General features: G+C 41.5%; 1 protein-coding gene across 1 annotated transcript in view; it reads left to right on the top strand.

The window, feature by feature from the left end:
- bcl2b (BCL2 apoptosis regulator b) overlaps positions 1–18,690 on the top strand; it is a 28,404-nt gene that overhangs the window by 2,634 nt on the left and 7,080 nt on the right. The gene's annotated exons all lie outside the window — the stretch shown is intronic.

Raw genomic sequence — 18,690 nt, 5'->3', positions numbered from 1 at the left:
CAACTCTCACCAACCCTCGTCTGTCTCCCTCTGACTCTGTTGTTTGGATGTAAGATTCAGGACTGTGTGGACAAAGTCAGTCTATGTTTGCACTTGCTTTATAACCCACATGGGCTGCTGTCGTAATATAATGGTTGAAGATTCCATGTCTTTTCTAAAGTAACACATAAGAGCGAGATGGAACAGACGGACCAATAAGATTGTGTTACCAGTCTACGATATTACTTTGTGCTTCTTATGAATAAAGCTCAGACACTGCTGAAAACATCTTCAACAAATAGAATTACTGGTCGACTAGTTTACGCATTATGTATAATCGATTCCCGGGCTGTGCAGTGGAACGTTGTTTAGGTAAGGGATTGGATGTGAATGAATGAATGAATAAAAATGTTCAATGAATTTTGTTTATGGTTAGTGTAGCTACATAAAATTATCTCTAATGCTGAGTTTCACTCTGAAATTCTAAGAAACATCTTAGCGTTTCATTCAGGGAAAGTATAAATTTGGAGAGAAAGATTATTCTTTAATTTAAACTAACCCTAGACTCTTTAAAGAAGATGCAGGAGAGCCTATCCCTCCCTGTGTACATGCATCTGTTTGATTAGGCTAATGTTAAAGGTCAGGGGGTCAGTAGTCAATCACCATGAGGCTAGTATGGTGAATTTTGGTAGGATTTTCCTCATAAATGTACACAATGTGCAAGAAACCAAAACTGGTATAGAAGGACAAATTTATCAGTCACTTTTAGGTTAATATTTTCCATGTGAAGAGTTTTGTTTGGCCAACAAGTTAATTGTCAGGCTGTTGTCTGAATGCAACGCCAGCGTGTTGGCCTCAGCTCGGGCATGGGCCCGTCTCACTGTGATTGATGTCGTTGGACCGGTCTGCCCCAACGATGGCGCTCATTAACAGAGATGCTCTTAATGAAAGCCTAACATTTGTGAGACTGTGTTATCATAGCTGCAGGGTTTCAGATTTGCAGGTTGTACGGTGGGGGTGTCATCAATGATTCATCCAGAACATTTCTTCTCAAAGGGAAGGACCGTTTAACATTCCTCCTGAGTGTGCCTCGGTCCCTGGAGGTGGCAGGTTGTGGCACATATTCAAAGGAAGCAAACGGAGCTGCGGTTCCGCCCTCCAGGAACACAGGCCTCATCGTCAGCCGCTGTGTTTAACATGCAGTCCCTGTGTGAATTTAGCTGCAACTCTTTTGTCTGCATTTTCAGACCTTTGCCTTGGAGCCAGTGCAGGCCAGTCTGCTCCAGGTCTCTGGAGCATGTGCCCACTGTACAGGATAATGTAGGTCAACGTAGACAGGCTGTGGACTATGTTGCCACTGCTTTGCACAGGAATATTTAGGGTCACTTTATAGTGTATTCTGAAACCAAATTCTGATCTCACCCTCTCCTAACTTCTTGAAGCGTCCAGTGCTTTAGCATCGGCCTATCAGAATCTACCAGGCTTTGATGATGATTTATGTATACATTTGATGCCTAACAAATGGGGAATTTCCTAAGGTGTGTGTTGTTGTTGTTACACACTGCTCCCTGGGCGCTTAAAAAAAGCTGCCCACTGCTCACGTTGGTGATGGGTTAAAAGATGAGCCTAAGTTTCGTTTGTATCCCCATGGTGCAATGACAATACAGACCATAAAATAAAATAAATAAATGTATGTTATGTTATTACATGACCTTTGCTAACGGACGCTGCAAATGCAGCTTTGTCTGTGCTTTGATCTTTTTTTTTTATTTAACTTCTCCATTTTTATCAAACTGAATGGATAAATTCTTCCAGCCTTTACAAAACAGTTTTATTTCACATTCTAGTTCCCCCTCAGACCAAAAGAGTAACTTTTTTTCACAAAAGGCTGTTTTTTTTTTTTTTTGGTTTTTTTTTAGGTGACGGAAAGGTTATTACTGGAACTGCCGATTGCCTCGACTTCCTCTTGATTTCTGAAAATTCGAAACCCTTATATGGTCTTGTGGCTGTGGCCAGGGTTTTAAAGATGCTACAATCATCAGTCAACCGATTCAGTGCAGATATTGAGTTATTTTGTTAATATATATATACATATACATATGTATATATGTGTATATATATATATATATATATATATATATATATATATACTTGTTAATATCTCTGCAAACAAATCCCGCCCTCAAGTCTATTCTATTTCTATTCTATATTACATGAACACCCTGAAAAAGGAGGCCATGACCTCAGTTGTTGTTCAGCACTGACCTGACAATGGCTGGGTCTGTGTGGAAATAATGTGGTGTGTGTTGTGAAAGCCCTCGGTGGATTGCAATGAACCAGATGCACCACATTTTTATGACAAACGCACTCATCATGATTTTGGCATAGGGGCCACATTCACTGAAGGCTGCCTTTCTTTGGAGGTGCAAATGAGTCCGCTCGCCCTTTTTTTTTTTCTAAAGTCTAAATCATGTTTTATGCTTCACTTTAACACACTTGTTGTACAACATTTTTCAGCATTAATGGTTATTGATGGTCATACCAGTAAGGTCAGGGATTAGCCAGGAAAATGACCTTGACGTATTGGAGGCTGCCCTTGAAATCCTCCTGACAGAGGTTTTAATGGTATCATAAAACGTTTTTCATGTTATTACAATATTAATTGCCCATTACATCCACGGCCATCAAAGGTTTTGCAGAACTACAGGTTAGATAAATGAAACTCAAATGACCTGTAAATTTTAAGTTTAAAAAAAGGCTAAAGGTTAGCTGTAATAACCCATAAATAGCCAAATAGTTGCAAAATACTTTAATAAAATAGTCAAAAACTTAAAGATTTGCCAAGAATATTTAGTCATTAGTGTAAAATTACCAATAAGTTACTATAAGTTGCAAACGTGGTTGAAAATAAATCAAAATGTGAATTAATTAATGGTCAAAAATTAGCCAGTCATTTAAAGTCACATCATAAACTGCTAAAGTAAAAAGGATTAGCATACGAAAAATCGATTAAAAAACTTATTTGCACAGTGTGTGTTTTTGTTCAAGGGTGGTTCATGGTGTAGTTGCATGCTGGGAGATTGAATAATACCGTTGTAGACTGGGGGCTAATCAGGCTGTAACTGACATTTTGACATGTGAGAGTGGTGTGGAAACACCTTTCTGTGAGCCACCCCTGTTTCCTGTTGTTTTTGGTGCAATTTGAGTTGAAAATAGTAGTGGCCACTAATTGTTGTTGAGTCTACGCATCAGCAGTGAGTCAAATTTAGCCGTAAATAAAACTAGCGCCTGTCTGAGTTACTGTTTTTTGTGTGTCTGTGTGTTAACATAAGGAACACTGTTGTTCAGACGGAGACCTTTCACTGTCTCACCGTCTGAACATTTAGTTTGAAGTCCAACCTGTGTAGTTTCTCGCTGACAGATGGTGCAGCGTTGTTTATTTACAGGCACTTCCAGCAAATACAGATTGATTTAAATGAAGTGGCAGCCAGTGTCTGAAATGACACATGTAACTTCAGATGTCTGAGTGGGCAACAGACATGTGCTGCAACAACAGATGCACAGCTTGGTGGAAACTCTGCTGTGATAGACTTATCTCTGAGATGATCATGGAGTTGGTTGGTGCAGGTTTTACTGTTTTTTTCCGGAAGGGATTTGACATGCAGCAGCGGAGAATGTGTTTTTCTCAAGTAAGCGCAATCCATGTTGTTTATATGGTGTTATTGAAGGGCAGATAAAATACAAATTAATCTTGGAGTTGCCCTAAAAATTGAGCGCTTGTTTTTTTTTAGGCTATTTTTGGTTTGTTTTTAGCTGTCAATCACGAGTGTTGTTTCTCAACATCTCCATGTGATTAATTGTTGTTGTTTTAGCCCATAAGAAGAACCATAATATTTAAGTAAGAACACGTAACTTTTAGCCAGACATGAGCTGGCAACCCTTTAGAGATGAAATACTTTGAATATTTAAAAATTATTTAAAAATGAATAAATGAAGATTGTTAAATGAAAATACGTTTACACGTCTGTTGGCTTCACATCTTTGTTGGTTTATATCAGATATCACAGCCAGTCTTTGATGAGACTGAGTGAACACATGTAGAAATGGACGAAAACTTTTCCCAGGAATGTGGTTGTATTTACTTCCCGCCCCGTAGCGAACAGGTAACTTGTCCAGAGCCTCTCTCTCTCTTTATTTTTTTATTTGCTGTCAGCGTGATTGGCCACAGGTCAGTACTCGACCTCTAACAGAGTAAACAGGTGATGATGAATGACTGTGGCCTACATGGCTTTTGTACTGGGGTGCCTGAGTTTGCTCCCACCGCCCTAAGATTCACTCATCATCTGAAACACTGTACGATGTCATTGGTCACCACCTGAACAGTTGGTTAGGAGACTGGGTCTTGTTTCCAGGTAAGGGATGAGGGTGAAGAAAAAAGTCATTGTTAAAGTTTCAAACAGCAGGATCAGGTGTCTGAGGAATGCTGCTAACCAGGTGGCCTATTTTTGAGTGTGTGTGTCTGTCTGTGTGTGTGTGTGTGTGTAATAGGACAGAACTGGCTTGGTCTGGGTCCAGCCAGTGGGGGATTCCCTGTGCACAATCTGCTCAACGACGGAGGGGACCTGCATGTTGCTATGGTGTTGCGGGCATCTGGCTGCACCACACCACTTCCTTGCTGTGGCTGAGCAGATCTAGTACATTGAGGAAGTCATTAATCTCCATATAGGTGACATGTTGGCGGGGCAGTGCAGAAGAAGCAAAAAAAAAAAAAGAAAAAGACAGACAGAGTTGCCAGGCAGCCACATGTAGTCCATCACAGGAGCAAAAAGTCTCACTTGCATTCAGTATTTGTCTCCTTGATGCAGAGTCATTCTTTTCCTTCAGCATGTTCTCGCCAACTCTTAACACTAATCAATCCACTTCACAAAAACCTAATTCTTAATTTTTTAATTCGCATTTCCTCCTTCAGTCAGACATTTCTCTTATTCATCATGTGAATGTCGTAACTGTTATGTAAACCCAGACTCTCAAACTCCGTCGACTGTGGGACTAACTCTCGTTTCCCATTCCCAGCAATCAGGCAGATTAACGATTACTCATGCAAATAGCATTTAGGGATTTTTCGCTCCTACCCAAAATTTAAGGAGGAAAAAAACACCAAAACATCACTTCAATGTTGTGAAAGCGGAATATCTCTGCAACCGAGAGGCACTTTGGAGATTTGGACAACAATGTTATCTTTTGTTGTGGACTCTCGGCTGTGTAATGGAGACTGCGCACCACAAAAGGACTTAGTGTGGCGAGGAGCAGCCAAGATTTTCCCCCTGTACTGTACCCCTCTAGCTGCACAGGCCGAGTTCGCTCACCATCTGCCACGGTGTTTACACCCAGTGGCCTGACAACTGTACAGCACAAACATCTCCTTCAGATTCAAGTCTCTTTAAGCTCTTTAAAGCTAACATCTTTAGGTCGATACCTGAAATTTGCTCTTCATTTTATGTCGTATTTGTGGAGGGTTTTATATATGCATATATATATATATATATATATATTTTGCATGTTTATATCAGTGACAGAGTTAAGTTTGGTGACAGCTGCTAACTACAGGTTATCCTAATAAAAGTGTCTCTTCTCTCTGATAGGACACGACTGGCTTCGCGGTTTCACCTCACTGCTTTTCACTGCATTCAACAACAAAAATAAGCTTCTGTGGCAGCGGGATTCTGTGCCATAAATAATTTAGATATTTATTCAAAAGTTCAACGAGGCTTCTTTTGTCTTCTGACGATAAATCAGAGTTGATCCCCTGTCGAGGGCAGACATGCTGTCTTCCCAGATTAGAGGAACGCAGCATTTCTCCAGGGCCAAATTCACCAAAATAAATGTTTTTTTTTTTTTTTTACATTCTCTTGAATTGATTGATGGCCATACATCCATCTTGAGATCTTTCTTCTTCTTTTTTTTTTAAAAAAAAAGAAAAGAAAACGTGACATGGGTTTGCATTGACAGGCAAGAAGTGTGTAAACCCTCAGTGAGTGTATGGCAAGCGATTGGCAATAAAATGCAGTGCTTCCTCAGTTTCAGAGAACATAATTCTGGTTCTTTCCAAGTGCTCAGCCTCTTTCCAAGACCTCACCTCTCCCTCGAGCCTCTCCACCCTCTCCACCCTGTCCTGTGTGCTTATTTCTGGGCCTGCTCAGGAGACCCGGAGGAATGTCTGCTGGGGAACAGCGCCTGTAAATAAATAATGGAGATGACCTGGGTGTTCCTTTCCTGTGTGGAGGGTGTGTGCCTGATTTTGTTCTTTTGTTGGACGATCTTGTCAGCGGAGCATTTTTCATTCAGGAACTGCTGTAGGTGGTGGACCTGCTGATGTGTATGTGTGTGTGTGTGTGGGAGGGGGGGTTGTTTGGTTGTTTTGTCCTCAAATAATTATCCTGTTGCTGCTGGAGGAGTATAAGTGTTTACTCTGCTTCTGTGTTTTGAAATCCTAACTGCGACTGTGTTTCTCTTCCATTTATTTTCTTTGCCTAAATAAGCAATCACCACAACCTACTGGTTTTCTTCTGCTCGACTGTGGCTTGTTTTGAAAGCGTCACTCACACACTCCGAAAGCGTACTTGTAAATAATATATAGAGTGGATAAACTGGGATGTTATATGGAAGTTGAAACTCTGTGGAGTTTTCCTTTCCTTCTCCTTAACCCCTTTCTGTTTCTGTTACAATTCTCAGTGTTACGACGCCACTAAACCCATTTACATACACACACGTGCATGGCTACCTTCACAAACAACACACTAATACCCAGGGATGTGACATCCAGTGTCAGGTAACGCTCCATATCCCTGAAAAATGCAGGAACACGTGAGAGGCCTCTAAATATAGCTGATTACCATCACTGCTCCCTGTGGTCCTTTAATTGTCATGTTAGGCACAAACTCCTGCTCTGTTTGCTCCGGTGTTATCGTGACACACACCCTGTCTCATCACAGCCCTCATGCCAGTCTACAGTACATGGATTGTTTTTTTTTTTTTCGAAAAGGAGAGATGGCAGATGAAAGAGTTTTCCACCTTCGCTGTCATGGGGGGAGCTGGATAATGAGGCGTCCGCTGAGACACTGGTTGACTTTGCCACTGGGCAAACCCACACAAGCAGAACATTATATCAATATAGGGCAAGGTTAAATGGTTCCTCCCCTTGTCTGGGGTCTGCAGATATTTTGGGGCCACCCCCCTAAAGGGTTTTATTGTAATATCTCATGTCCACAGTTTAATTTAGGAGCAACAGCAGTAACTGGTATTTGGAATCTGTTCCAAATATTTTTTACCTTGACACTGTATGACTGAGAGCTTTAATGTGAACAGATTTTTCCTATTACGAACCAGAGCCATTTTTAAATATAACTGCAAGTACTTGTAAGATTTTACACACCTCTCTTTTCTGATGGTTAGAAGAACAGTTTAATCCATAATGTCATCATAATTGTCATCAATAATAATTATAATAATCAGTAAAATTGTTAAAGTTGCTGTATAATAATTAAATCACAATGATGGTACAGAGCATATGCCAAAGGAGCTCAGGATTGAAAATTAATTAAATTTTCAATATTGTCTGTATTTGTGCCACAGTTAGTTAGTGTCCAAGCTACAAAAGTGTAGAAAAAGTTTGTGAACCACTGCTTTACAGTGACATTTGTTCAGTTGTTTAACTCTGAAGAGCTAAACATTTCTGTAATTGGACAACACCGATGCTGAGATTTTTGTTGGGTGTGACCAGGATGGAAATAATTAGAAATGAGCATATCAGAAGGGGAAGACTAAGGTGGAGTCTTAGGGAGAAGTTGCGGCTAATTTCGAGATGGTTCAGTTACATGGTTTTGGTTATATAAAAAAGAGCACCGGAGAAAATATGTGCGAAGAATGTTGAAGACGTAGCTGCCAGAAAGCAGGAGAAAAGGAGCCAAGATGGAAATATTTGGACGTAGAGGTCATGAATAGAGACGATAAATGATGTGTTCAAATGTCAGCGGTCTGTGTAGAACACCAACACAATGAACTGACAAAGGCCAAAAATGTTAGACTTTAACATAATTCACTTATTGTATACGGGGGAACACACACACACACACACACACAGGGCAGCAAACAAAAAAGCGGATGTCCTGGTGCTAATCAATTATTTGCTGTTCCCAAAATGGCTTGTGTGTACACTTGCGCACGTACACACACACACAGGCAGTGGACCAGCACTGTGCACACACACCAGTGGATGCTGCGGTGTGAATCAATAATGCTGTGTTGTCACAGGGTGACATGTGAGCCATGGCAGGGAGCAGATGGCCCCGGGGTGCCGAGCTTCCTGTTAGTGGTGCACATACACAGAACACACACACATAGAGTATGTACATACACACACAAACACACACATAGAAAAGCAGCAGCAGCAGCGTCTCCTCTGGGATTTCCCAGTGCAACTGGCCACAGCACTGGCCATTAACAAACAGCTAGCCATTATTGGCACTTCTCTGAAATGCTGAGTACATGCCCCCCCCTCCCCCCCCAAAAAAAAAAAATTCTAACAACAGCCAGATAATGGTAAACAGATTTCTCTGCCTTGTCCGCAGAGGTCTGGGGTAAATAATTCCCTCCACTATATGCCCCTGAATGCAATATTTGGCCGTGGAGTAAAATAGCCCACAGGAAATGTGATCTGTGTCAGTCAACACTGAGTGAGGTCAGTTGTTGCTCAGATATCACATTGACTGTGATTGAGTGTTTCCGATGGTTTGTGTTGGCGAACAAAGACTCAATTAACACGGTGAACTGTGGTGCCTGTTAATGGCAGCCCACATGTGAGCACGTTCTGTTTTGTTGAAATTCAGGTGGAGGTAAAATGATCTCAGTGGAAATACCCTGACACTCCGTTATCACGTTCTCACGTTCCCACGCTGGCGGCTTTCATCCGCCACGAGATAAAATTAAAGGGACGACGCCGCGCAACAGTTTGGATGGTTGTAGTGGAAACGCTGCAGAGAAGTTGTTTTGTTGCCGTCACAATTTTCTTCTATTTCTTCCCGGCGACCAGTGCCGCCTGCAGACCCACCTCAGACAGGAGGAAATATCCCGGTAGCACCGCCACAGTGTTGTATTACTCCTCTTTAATTGGTTGTTGGGCTGTTATTAGAGCTGGAATAATGACAGATACTTCAAAGGAACCTTGGGAGGGACGAAAACAAGAGAAGTGACAGTGATTCCTTTTCTTCTCGGGCATTTTGTTGAGCTTTTTTTGTAATTTTTGACAACCTGCTGATTTATATGGGTGTATGTTGTGCATCATCTTGTTTTTTTTCTTTTGAAAACGTGCCTGGATTCAGTTATGGTGGCGCCATTTTTGCGTTATAAAAAAGTGTTGACTCTGCCACACGTCTAGATGGAGCTTTCGTCTGTAAATCTAACCAGCAGTGGTTTAATCAACCCTGCAAATTGACCTATAAAGTGCTTCATTTATCTTTCACATTTTATGAGCCCTGGTGCATTTAAAAAAAGTTCTAATAAAAGAAGAAAGAGAGCCAGAAATGTATTTTCTTAACATTTAATCTACAGAATCTCATTATCCCCCTTTGAAAAAAAGAGACCCGGCTCTAAATTATCATCCGGTGAAGACAGCTCATATTCCAGTGTCGTCCAGTCTAATAAGGGACAGACTCCTTGACCTTCGATATTTTTCCGTGTTTGAAATACAGTGGCTCCTCTTCCCTGCAGTCCTTGAAGGCCACGGGTTTAACGGATGATCCAGGATGAAATGACTGGACATCACAAGGTGTCTTTGATCAGGAGGTGAAGCTAACGGGAATGTAGAGGAAGAAGAGGAAGAGAGGGAGGACGGAGAGGAGCAGAGATGAAGGGCAAGCAGAGAGAGGGTGAGGCTCTGCAAGTGACAGTCCAGCAGCTGTGGTTCTGTGTGTGCGTGTGTGTGTATGGAAATACACAGGTTTATGAATAAAAAAAAAGTTGGCTAAGTGTAAAGAGACCAAGTAGGAACTTTTCGCTGTGTATCAGTCTGTGGTGAGACGTGGCCTTTGGTTCGTTGTTAGGACCAAAGATACATATGCTGTTGTGTCTCCACGGCTTAATCTGTACCTAAGCCAATGATGAAGGCTGTCCAACAAAGAGGATCCAGGACAATAATGATAAAAAAAAGAAACTCCCATTATGCATATTAATAGAAGGCAAAAACCCATTTTCTTTTAAAACCTTTTGAGGGGTTTCCAAATATTTTAATAGATTCTGGGAAACCTTTCAGTTTATTTCTATAGACAAAGTACCTCATATAGCAGCAAGGCTGCCCCGAGCTAAACGGGGGCCCATATATATATACATACATATATATATATATATATATATATGTATATATATATATATATATATATTTATATATATATATATATATGTATATATATATATATATATATATGACATGGTTTGGGTTAACATAGTTCAGTACACACCCTCTGTAGGTGTGGTGGATCTCAACAACGTTATTGGTGAAAGTCTCTCTTGTTGAAGTCATTTGACTGAACAATCATCTGATCGTCAGCTGATTTGACTCCTGACTTACAAACAGTGTGATGTTTACACATCCAAGAGTGAAAATAAAGAACTCTCCAACTTTCTAAACTCACTTCAGCACACACAGTACTTAGTTTAATTATTATTATTATTATTATTATTTTTATTATCATTGCATTTTCTAATTTTCACTGCACAGCAGCATCAAGGTTACATAGCCAACAATGGAGTCTCTAAATAAAACCGATGACTTCTTACTCGGGTTATTCCAGAGGGACATTTAAAAACCTTATTATTAAATGGAAATGTGTGTTCACACTGAATCATCAGTGTAACAATAGGCAACTTATTATCATGCAGCATGTAGGCTGGGCTTGTTTCCCTTTGGTCTTTGTGTACAGACAGGGAAGGTCAGGCAGCGCTGCCATGAGCCAACCTGCACAGATGATTCAAACAGTCCTTTCTCTAAAGTAAACTTCTTCAAGTGTCTTCGCCAAGGTCAGTATGACTCACTCTGAACTCCAGAGGAAATAGAGGAAAGTGAAAAAAAAAGAAGAAAGAGTGAGACTCCTCCTCTGTCATCTGCCTCATCACGCGGCTATAATTCAGTTGTGAGTTGTTTAGTAACAGTATAAACGTCTAAGGTAAAGACGTTCGTCCTGGCTCTCTTCAGTTTCTGTTCCGTCTCACATCAGGCCTCCTCCAGCGTAGGCAGAGTGCAGTTGTTTGTTTCCACACATCAATGCATTCCTCACATTCCTTTCCCCCAGCCTGGATGAAAATCAGCTGGTTGCCTGAGAGAGGCCACTGAACTTTTCCCCGTTCCCAGCAACAGGGAGAGGAAGAAGGAAGAAGGATGAGGAGGGGAAGAGAAGGGAAGGGGCATGTTCATTGTCATGGAGCTGAAAACCAGCGATGATCTGGACTGTGTGGACATCAGCTTAGGTTTTTGTGTTGTGTTAAGAAGAATTGTGTGTTTTCCTCCCCTGTGTTTATATATGACCTCATGCACTAAGTGAGACAGAGAGGCTTTGTCTCCCTCTCCAGTATATCAGCCTGAACTAATGGTGCTTTTGGATGCCTTTGGTTTGTCCAACATGCAGGTTTCATTTCCTTTCCTTATAAATGTCTGTGAGAAATGAGCGTCTGACTTGTCAGATCCAGTCAGTGACACAACACGACAGGAGTCTGTGTGGTACAAGATCATTTAGAAGTCAGGCAGTTACTTTGGAGAAAAGTAAAGAGTTTCATGAATTTTTAATTTTTAATTGTACACTTATCTTCACTGTGTTTGAGTAGAGCAAGTGTTCTTCGAAAATGTTTAAAAATGTATCAGAAGATTTGAAGAAAAGAAAGCAACGCATACTAGCATAAGATCCAAAATATCTTCATCTATCTTGAAAATATGTATATTTTTAACTTTTTAGTTCATCACAAAACATCAGCATGTTCTCTGAACATCAGAGAAATTATGCAGTATTTATTACAATACAAGCTTCAGTTTTCTGAGAAATACATTAAAAAACCCAAGGCGGCCTCTGCTCTTCACCTTTCTGTGAACCTTGGACTTCATCTTCCTCTTCTCTGAACTGTTTCCGTTTTATTTTTTTTCTAATTAAAAAAAAAATACTGAGCAGGAAGCAGCAGCAGCAATCCCAGACAGGAAGTCTTGATGAAAGTGAACTTTATGAACAGCGGTTAAAATGAATGGTAACCTGAATCAAGAGTTTGTAGCTTGGCGTGTTAAGGTGACGCAGTCTTATTGTGGTGAGGCTTTTAATCCCATCGTTGGTGTCCATGTAAAACCTGACTACTGTGAGTTTATCGAAGCGTGTTCCAGGAAAGCTGCTCCCAAACAGACGATTGTTTCCTCTGACGTTACCGGACACCTGAGATCCCCAGCTGTACGCTGCTCACGGCCAGTCCTGCTGCAGCACTGCGGCCTGTCTCATTTACATGGTTACATGTAGAACGCAGCCTAATCTGAAACCTGGCCCCTGTGTAAAACTGCCCCACCGTCTTCCTGCCAACACTGACAAGCTGTCATTTGGCAGCTGACCTTATACTCTGAAAGAGGAAACTAGCAGAGGTGCTGACCGTCCAGCTCTGTTGTCTTCATAATCCTTTCCCGTCATGCTTGGTCTCTATCAGATTATGTTACAGATTCAAGACATTGCTGCGTTGAGTGAAAATAAAACCTGCCCTTTTTTTGCGGTTCGCTTGTTCCTTTGACGCAGGGATATGACTTAAGAGTTACTTAATGATTCAAAACAAATACAAATCTCTTAGTTACAGTGTCTAACCAGCTGTGAACCCCCCTCCACCCCTCAAAACCACCCCCGCTTTTCTCCCCGCAGCTTTAGAATGACTACACGTTTGGCTTGCTTCTACTTTTTCCTTAGTTACTCACACGTCAGAGCCTGTGATTTAACCATACTTGGCTCAACCACAGAGAAGCCTTAGTCCTAACCTAGACAGTGATGTCATCACTACAGTATTTGCCACAGGAAGTGACTTCACAGTGACTGAACTTTTGAGGCCTTTTAATAGAAGTGGAGTCTGGTTGCTCCGGAGACAAAAAGCCTTTAGAAACACACGGGTTGTGTAACTCTGTTACATCATGGGGGGGTGTGGGGGGGATGTGGGGGGGGGGGGGGGGGGGGGGGGGGGGGGGGGATATAAAACCACACAAATGGCAAAGCTGCTGGCTGAATGTAAGGTGAAAAAAAAGGTAAAATTTGGTTTCAATTATAGATTCTGTTCTAGATTTTTTTTTTCTCTTTTTTGCAAATGAAGGTTATATTTGTCTGCGAGGACGTGACTTGACTTGTCAACATACATACAACCTACTGTTGTCACATCAATGTGACAGCATCAGTGGTATGTTAATAGGAGCTGGCGCCTCACATCACTTTAAGTTGCAAACATGTTAAGCTATAAAAATGGCAAATTAATCTAAATTATTAAACATAAAGTTGTGGGAATAATTCACCTCTCTCATTTGGACTGACAAACACCTGTGTTTTGTTGTGTTGTTCCTACACATCTCAACACAGACTGCACCTCCTGTAGTCTATCTATATATACAGTATATATGTCAGCATATACCAGCTTGTCCCTGTGTGGTCTCGAGGTCTTTTTTTGGTTCAGCGGACGTGTCTCTGATGTCCTGAAGCAGCATGGCGCCCCATTCACAGGAAGTGAGCCTCTCCCATCACAGACCGAGCTGCATTCCGTTCGGGAATGTGCTGGTTCCCACGGTCTCTATCAGAGATTTTTATCTGACCCAAAACAGCGTTTCTCATGTTCTCTTGTTTCTGTTTTTTTTTTCTTCTAAAAATAGCTACTTTAGTTTCAGCCGAAATAGAGTTCACAACAACGATTTCTGATGTAAATCTTTTACCGCAGTCTAATAATTAACCTAAAGAGTAAAGTGTAAAGTGTCCACTCAGTGGCTCTGCGTGTTTTAAATACCAGAGGTCTGCCTTTCTTCACCGAGTGGCTCTTTTCTACAAGTGCTCTTACCTACATGTCTCAGTGTAAAATTGAAACAGCCCAGTAGGGAGAGTTCCACACACCTCACTGGTTTCCATGGATTTCCAGAATCTCAAACGTGTCACTGAAGCGTCTGATATAGTCAGACGTGTGCAGAGAACACAGGTTTATAAGGCACCAACGCAGCAAACATCCTGTCGTCTTTTATTTTAAAGGCACTCCAGCCTGTTTTAAATGCAAGTGTTGACGATGATGTTGACTCACTGGCCCTTTAACAGCCTCCCCTCTGTACTTGTGCGTCATAAATGGCCTTTAAGAACGAGCTGAGCAGCAGAGATGAGATTTCTTTTATTAAACTGGGCAGTGCCGAGGCAAAAGCTGAGATGAGATGAGGACGTCTCTCGATGCTTGCTGTTGCACAGCAGCTGCATTTCTCCTCAACTCCCTTCTGTGGCTTCCTCCACCAGATGGGCTCAGTACAGACATCCTTCTTTAGATGAGGCAGGCATCCTCCTCTAGCTGCATTGTATCTATTTCAGGAAGCCATTGTGCCAAGTTAGGACCAATTTCAGGGTTTTGGTGGAGTATTGTGGTCTCACAGGGTCTCAAGGTCAAAATCATGGGAGCAGATTGTTTTAAACAATCAGAGAAAATTGCCCGAGTGTTGAGGCAGTCTTATTTATTCCAAGACAATAGCACGGGCTCTCTGGCTTTTCAGTTGCCTCTCATCACTCTGCATGCATAAGCGACTAATTATAAATGTGCAGAGGTGCCAATAAACCAAGTGAGCAGGAGAAGTGAAGGTGACAAGGAGATGGCGAGCAAACGCACTCTGCGTCCATCCATTAACCCCCACTCTTCTGAGTCTGCAAGGTCGCGCTGCCCTTCATTTCACCGCCAATCGAAGCTCTCCAATAAAATCAATGCACTCAACAAGAATAAACAGCTGTACAACAGATTAGTGACACGTTACGTGAAAAGAAGAGGAGTTCCTGTCAGGTCAGAATCTCTCTCTCTCTCTCTCTCTCTCTCTCTCTCTCTCTCTGTTCTCAGAATTCTCAGAAAACTAGATGCCCAAATGAGACGCTTCAACTCCGGTGGTTGTCCTCCTACTGCCCCCATGATGGGATTAAAACCCCAAGTTTACACAAGCATTTTTCATCTCCTAAGAAACCAAAGTCTCATGTGTAAAGTTACAGTTTGCATTTATCTGGCGGTTAAGACAGTAAATAATGGAGACAATAAAAATGTGCAGGAGTGCGGGGTTATTTAGTGGTGATCACGTTTCATGTTGCACTAAAACGAGCCCACTCCCATGGGAGAGCGAGATGTTTTGTAAACACACGAGCAGTGCTGCCGCCACAGGTATGAATATTTATGAGCTTGTAGGGTTGAATCCAACGTCAGGAAACGTTTTTGCCTTCACGCTCCAGTCCAGACTAATGACTGCTGGAAGTAAACAGGCAAATGTGAAACCTGGGACTTTCTTGGAATTCCATTGGAGGAGAATTCAAAAGGTTCCACTGTTTCCTGTGTTGTCTGAGCTCCTCGTTTGATTTTCCATTCAAACAGGCTGAGATTAGATTACTGTGTTATATCATTTACTGTGTTGTCCTCCATTGAACACCCTGTCTATGGCTTTAGTGGAGTAGTCACAGTGCTGGGCCACAGAGGCTTTACAGAGGATGGATCGTTCCAGGCTATTTTTGGAAGCAGAGGTTAAATGTAGTTTGTGATGCATATTATTAATGGATTAGTTGAAATTAACATGAAGAAGAATGTGCTAGAAGTAAATCATAAAGAGGTGGGATCAGGGGTAGGTTGGTTGTGTGTAACTACACAGAAAAATACTTTTAATTATATTTGAATATTGTTTATTATTATCTCTGAAACTGAACTATTAATTTGTATATATATATATATATATATATATATATATGTATTTAATTGTTATTCGAACCTACAGTTGGTGCAGCAGTATAATCCTTGACGACATGAAGTTTGTAATATTCCTGTCACCTAAGACTTGGTTAATAGTATTTATATTTTAATAATAATAATAATAATAATAATATAATTTAGAAAACTGAGCTCTCAGACCTAAAGATACATTACTTAAATGTAGCTTCAGAGAGGTTTGAAATATTCAGGCCACATCATTATGTTACACAGTGGCCGCCTTAGGCCCAGATCCACGTTTTGTTGGGTGAGATGAAAACCAATTGGATGGCCCACATCTAGATGCTTTCTGGGCATGTTTTAGGTTTTTTTGTTATTGTGATCGACCTGATTTTTTTTTTTTTTAATTTAACAACGTCCAAATCCCAACTGTCCTGCTGTTGCCAAGTGTTGCAGAACTGTCACAGTAAAGTGATTTGTGAAGGACTTGCTGTCCTTAGCTGCGAGCTGTTTGCCACTGCTGACACACGGGGACTCGCTGGGTAATGAGCGCCACAGAGTCCCCTGTCATTTGGTTTTTGCTGGTCCAGGCGATGGACGACAGTCACTCCAGAGATTTGATCGAACGTAAACTGGCTGCCGGTCGTGAAACTGCTCTGCTCACGCATTCTGTGTCTGCAGAGGGGGCTGGTGTTTGTTAGCATGTGTACATAACCCTACATTAAATAATCATGAACCCACATGAATATTTATTTACACCAGAGCAAGTTATATATAAATCTAATAAGAAAAATTGCAAAGGACACAAACGCCTTTCTTGCCTTTTTTAGCAACGCATGACTTGGCTGTGGCTTCTGACATCCAGTTTTTGTTTGACTTTAATTAGCTAAAGCAAAGTCTGCAAGAGACTCATTATAAAATCAAAGGGTGGGAGTATATGCAATATTAAAAGTATGTTACTATTTCAACGCTTTGGAAATAAATAGAGCGTAGGGAGAAGCTGGGATCGGAGGTGGATACGGCAGCGAAACCACATCAGGCACTTTAATTACAAGCTGAACTTTAACCCACATCCCTTTCTCTCAGGCTCAGCCTGCCTGCAATTATACCCACAGAAACGTCCCAAAACAGAGATGATTTCCTAATCATTTTTCCGTCCTGCCAAAAACGCTTGCTTGGGATTTAATCCAAGCTGGTCGAGCGCACGAGATGACTCATTATCTTAGACAAAAGCACGGGGATACCCGAAGGAGTTGGCAAAGGTTTTGAAGGACAGTTTCCTGTTCGCATAATGCCATCAGAGGAAGATGGCAGTTTGAAACCTCTTTGTGTCCAGGAGCAAAAACCCAGAGGTGGGACTCATGTGAGAAACAAATCAAAGGTCCATGACAGGCGCTCTCCTGCCAGTGGGAAAAGCAAATCATGTGTAGAGCTTCCAGCTTGAGTAACAATGACACCCAGGCAGCCCGCTGCCACCCAATGGTTGAGTATGAGAACCTCTCAGGTCTTCAGTGTTTCCTCTGACTCCTCTGCTCTGTGTGTGTGTCTCCCAGGGATTCTTTGTGTGCAGTAAAACCAGGGGGAAGGCAGTGTGTAAACCTGACTATCCATTTTCCCTTTGGATTCATGGCTTCTGTGGGGCAGCTGTGACCTTTTAAAAGCCATTGATCCAAAAAGTGAATACTGTAGAGAGCTGCAGCCCAGACTTTATTTCCCAGATACACACCTGCTGCTGATGGCAGATGGTTTGCCGCAGGGCAAAGATGAGTTTTTGAGGATTGTCGACTCTTTTGTTGATGTGATGAATGCAGATGTTTTGTCCTCTGCCGTCCTCATCGTTCCGTGCCGTCCTCCTTTGCCAGCTGCTTATTATTACAAAGTTTTTTAGGGGCGGATGGTGTGGACCAGCAGTTTCCTAACTTTTTTTAGAAGCGCCCCCTATTGTAGGGCTATTGTCAAGCCAAAACATTCACAGCTACTGCTCAGAATGCCACTGAACTTCAATTAAAATCTCTGCTGTTTAAACCAAAAATTGCAATTGGACAAACAAAGAAAAATATAGGTCAGTGCTTGAAGTTTGTTACAAGAAACCCCAGATATATATATTTTTCAAAAAATATATATCTTTTGTGCAACTAAAGATGCATTTTCAAATTCTCAAATTTCCAACTCAGGCATTTTATTAATCAAATATGAAAACATTCATTTTTTTTAATTATCGAAAGAGCAGAGAAGAAAAAAAATATTATTGCCATCAAGTCATGGGCCAGATGTGTGAGGTGTGTGGGCCAGATGTGGCCCCTGGGCCATGAGTTTGGATACCCCAATGTATTATGAATTCACCTAAAATACAAACGATGCCACCCTGTGATAAATTCACCCAGTACCGACTTTTTAGACAATACACTATATTCTATACTGTTTTATGTTTTACAGTGAAAACTGTAAATATTGACCTTTCACCCTTGGATTAACACATCAAAAAGACTGATTGGATGTCAGTCAGATTACCTGCAATTAATTGGACAACATTTGGTCTTGTGTCCTGCAGTCTTAGCCTGTAATGGTCCCTGTTATAAACATGGATGGAGGCAGGAGAGAAGAAACAGGACAGAGAAAACAGAGGTTTGTTTTTCACAACACCCACATGGTTGTGGCAGCACTGCTAGCTAACGTGTGAGTGAAAAAGTTCCAGGCGCTGTAGTGTTGCATACCTCAGTCTCATGATATCCACCTGACACTACG

Source organism: Cynoglossus semilaevis, chromosome 20 (assembly GCF_000523025.1).
Source record: "Cynoglossus semilaevis isolate Cse_v1.0 chromosome 20, Cse_v1.0, whole genome shotgun sequence".
Lineage (NCBI taxonomy): Eukaryota > Metazoa > Chordata > Actinopteri > Pleuronectiformes > Cynoglossidae > Cynoglossus > Cynoglossus semilaevis.
This window is presented reverse-complemented; position numbering and strand designations above follow the sequence as displayed.